Source organism: Carlito syrichta, unplaced genomic scaffold, assembly GCF_000164805.1.
Source record: "Carlito syrichta isolate Samal-C Ts95f unplaced genomic scaffold, Tarsius_syrichta-2.0.1 Scaffold303127, whole genome shotgun sequence".
In the NCBI taxonomy this organism is placed as follows: Eukaryota; Metazoa; Chordata; class Mammalia; order Primates; family Tarsiidae; genus Carlito; species Carlito syrichta.
In genome coordinates, this window is record NW_007247223.1 from 1 (window position 1) to 4,883 (window position 4,883).

Here is a 4,883-nt window from a genome sequence, read left to right on the forward strand (position 1 = left end):
CGCGCTACCACGTCCGGCTAATTTTTTTATTTATGGTAGAAATGAGGTCTCACCAAGTTGCCCAGGCGGGTCTGGAACCTGCGGGCTCAGGCAATCCACTCACCTCGGCCTCCCAAAGCACTTGGAATTAAAGGCTGAGCCACTGAGACCGGCCAAAATCCTGGATTTTTAAGAGAATGAAATAAATGATGCTTAGAAGTGCAAGAAGAAAAGGAAAAAAAGAGATGGATTAAAAATCACAGAATTTGAGAACTGGATGAGATACAAAAATCAGATATTCCAGTAGAGCCAAGTAATTAAAAATGTGATGAGATTAGTTGCAGGTCCTTATTAACAATAATTTATTGTTAAGTTTGTCAAGTATTTACCCTTAAAAAAGGAAAGCAAAGTGTGTTACCCTTCTAACACTTTTACTGACTTACCTGCCTACATGCATAATTTTCCCTTGCCCTGTAGAAGTCTTTCATGCTCATGAACTATCATATACATATATTTATGAAATATCAACATATATGTCTTTCACAGCACACAAAAAATCGAGAACTGCCAATCTAGGTCATCTTTTATTCAGTTAGAAAAAGAAATAGCCAGCTTGTGAAAAGTTGTCTAAGTAGACTATAATAATTTGTATGACAGGGATGGAATTAAAATTAAGTGTCTGATCTCTAGTCCAGAACTCAATCCTTTACACCTTTCCTTGCCTTAAGATTTACTCTGGTCTTATTTTCCTTGATTATAGCATAAGTAAAAACCTTCCTATGTCTCTCTTAAGACATTTTCAGGCACACCTCATCAACAAGGGTACCTGCATCATGATCATTTGAATACCTACCCCTGAATTGTACCCTACATCTTTAAAATAAAAAAAAAATTAAAGTTAAAAAAAAGACATTTTCAAACCATGTCATGCCAGTCATAAAATTATAAATGGAGAGGGTGGCCAAGTTGAAGCTGCTGAGCAAAACTAGACAAGAGTATAAATAATTTTAAAAAGAAAATACAAATATCCATACATGTATCAACTTCCACAAGAAATAGAAACATGCTCCAAAATTTGTATCGGTGGGTTGACAGAAAATGAGTTTTTTCCCCCAGCTGAAACATTGTAAAGTTGATATTGAATCATGCAACATAAAACAAGGGGAGAAAATTTAATTTGGTCTCTGTTTCCTTCCTTCAAAACGCCACCCCGTAAGAAAACAGTCACTTCATAACAACCTGAGAGGACAATAAGTGTGGTAGTGGTAACTAGTAACGCAGTGTTCTTCGGGCCCAAACCTTGACATGCACCTGGCAGCCAACAAGCTTTTTCTAGAATCTCCTCATTTTGGCACCACCCTTGAGTGGCTTAAGAGCTGGTCCTGTCATGCTGTTCCCAACGACTATTGTTTCCCATGGGCGCTGGCCAGCACTTCTTTGCTACTGGAAGCCAAGAAGGAAACAGGCATTACCACTCCAGGACTACTGGACAATGGCTGTCTGTAAGACCACCTTGTTGCCATCTTTCGCATCGCTAGAAGACAATTCAAAATGGAACGCCCCCACACAAACAGCAGTGACGATCGCTTCTGCTCTGAGGACTACACTTTGAGTTATAATGTTTACTCAGATAAATCCACATTTCTCCACTATAATTTGAAATACTTAGATGATGGACAACTTAGATATAACTGCTACAGACTTGTAGGTGTCACCTGTTCTGAAAACAGGAAAAACTATGTGAACAAATAATCAATCGGGTCTGTTGTTCTCATGACGGTCTGTCTACATCTTTGGCATTTCATTCCTGAACTTTATCTCTTGGTCTTTGTAAATTTAAAGATAGGTATGTCTTCCTAATAGATATCCCAGCTAAGTCTTGGATCATGGAGTTCCTGGTTTGTGGAGCATTTTCTAAGTAACTTTGAAATCTGCCTGTACCTATCCAAAAGAGATGCAGGCATGTCATATATACATATGTGCATATTCGCATATAATAACCTTAAAGGAAAATCTAATATATGATAACTGTGTCAAAAATATTCAAATAACCCCAGTTATTTTAGAATTTATTCTTGACAAGTACTTACAAACTGTAAAACTCTGTCCACATGCACTTTACACTAAATATTGATACCTTCAAGTAAGCTTGAAATGAACGTGGTCCCTCTGTAAGACACTTCACAAAGCTCTTATTTTAATTCTATTACTGCTTTGCAGCAAAGATATGCAATAGAGAATGGAATTTAAACTTTTCTATAATTCGGTGTTGTAGAATTTTCTGTGCTATAGAGGAAAAGACATACAATTTGTTATCAGATCTAATTTAAACGCCATCCCAACTGTTTGTGCGCTTAACTTCCCTGGTCTTGTTCCTTTATCTATAAGCTCAGGTTAATACTACCCATATTCAGGATTATGAGAATAAAATGCAATGTGCTTAAATGGTTTAGAATAGAGCCTGACATGCAATGGACATCAGTCTGTCCTGACTAAAATATTATACTAATAATTTCACATAATTATTAGTCTATGTTTTGTTCAAGGAAGAATACAAGAATAATGCATATATTTTTCCAAGATTCTAGTAAAGTGATTTTTAAGTCTCTTATTTGGCAGAGAAATGAATTCTCCAAAAAAAAACCTATTACCAGAAATATGAGATTGACCCACTGAAGTGCTGAGAGAAAGAGAAGAACCACCAAGCAAAAGTCTACTTACTGGGTCTCTCTTTCCTCATAACTACTGAGACATCTTCACAGAAACTTGAATTTCAAAGGTCATACATATAGTAGAATAGAAACAACTGTCTACCCAGTTTTTCCATCCTAGGAATCATCCTTTAGCTCATTGCTTTCGTCATTTCAAGCAACTCATGCTGGCTCTACCACAAAAGTAAATCCTCCATGCATTTCGTTCTTTCCATAACCCCTGTCACTACCTTGCTTGGGCACTCGATGTCTGCCAGTAAGACTGTGACAACAGTTTTTCTCTGTTGTTTTCAGAATAAGTTTACTGAGGTGCAATGGACACATAATAAAACTGTACATATTTAATAAGCCCTGGCATGTAGATACACCTGTAAAATTACCACCACAATGAACATCTCTGTCCTCCCCCCAAATTTCCTCGTGTCTGTTTGCAGTTCCACTCGGCCCCACCTTCTGACAACCATCAGCACCGATGTTTTGTCACAATAGCTTAGTTTGTACCTTCTCAAGTTTACAGAGATATGAGCAAATAGTATATACTCTTTCAGTGAGGATTCTTCTATTTATTTCGAGATTCTTTAATGTTGCTGTGTGTATTGAAAGTGTGTTTCTTTATTGTGCAATAGTATTCCATTGTATGAACATATCACAATTGGCTTATTCATGCTCTGGCTAGTGGACATTTGGGTGGTTTTCAAGTTGGGAGGATTATAAATAGAGCTGCTGTGTAGATTTATACAGAAGTCTTTAAATGAATATGTGCTTTCTTTTATTTTAGATATATATTGGGAGTAGAACCACTGGATCCTATGATAAGTGTACATTTAACCTTTTTTTGACTGACTATAATAATTGTACGTGCTAATGGGGTGTAACATGATGTTTTGATACACGTGTGCATTGTATAATGATAAAATCAGAGTAGCATATTTATCACCTTAAACATTTGTCATTTTAATGATGAGAACATTTCAAATCTCTCTCTTCCAGCTATTTTATTTTTTATTTTTATTTTTGATTTGGAATCTTACTCTTGTTGCCCAGGCTGGAGTGCCGTGGCATGCTCACAGCCACTGCAGTCTCCATCTGCTGGACTCAGGTGATCCTTCCACCTCAGCCTTCCAAGTAGCTGGTACTACAGATGCACGCTACCAAGCCCAACTCATTTTTGTGATATATTGTAGAGACAAGGTCTCACCAAGTTGCCCGGGCTGGTCTTGAAGTCCCCGGGCTCAGGCAATCCTCTCGCCTCGGTCTCCCAAAGTGTTGGGATTACAGGCTGAGCCACCACACCTGGCTTCTTCCAGCTATTTTAAAACATATATTATTGTTAACTCAGTCACCCTACAATACAAAAAACAACAGACCCTCTCTCTCCTATGCAACTGTAGCTTTGTGCCTCTGACTAGCCTTTCGCCATCCTTCTCTCTCCTCCTCTGGCAACCACTCCTCTCCTTCAACGAGAACTTTTTAGATTCCACACATGAGTGAGATCATGTGGTACTCGTCTTTTTCTGTCTGGCTTATTTCACTTAACATCATATCCTAAAGTTTCATCCATGTTGCCACAGAGGTTTTTTTTCTTTTTATAGTTGAATAGTATTCCGTCGTGCATTAATTTTTTCCTAGAGTTGGTGGGTCTCATTCTGTTGTGCAGGCTGGATTGTAGTAACATTATCACGACTCACTCCCCACCGCCTCAGCCTCCTGGGCTCAAATGATCCTTCCACCTCAGCCTCCAAGTAGCAAAGACAACAGGCACGCGCCACCACACCCAGTTAATTTTTTATCGAGACAAGGCCTTGCTATAATGCTCAGGCTGATCTCGAAATCCTGGGATCAAGAGATTCCCCCATCTTGGCCTCCCAACGTGTTGGGATGACACGCATGAGCCACTGCGCCCAGCTTCCCTTGTGCGTCTATACCACATTTTCTTTATCCATCTATTGAGGGATATTTACGTAGATTCCCTATTGTGGCTATTGTGAATAGTGCTGCAATAAACATAGGAGTGCAGATATCGCTTCCACACACTGATTTTATTTCCTTTCTATGTCTGCTAAGTAGTGGGATTGTCGTATCATATAGAACTTCTTTTTTTTATTTTTTTTTTTTGAGTTGGAGTCTCACTTGGTCACCCAGACTGGAGTGCAGTGGCCGCTCCCGGCCACCGCAGTCTTGACCCGCTGGGCT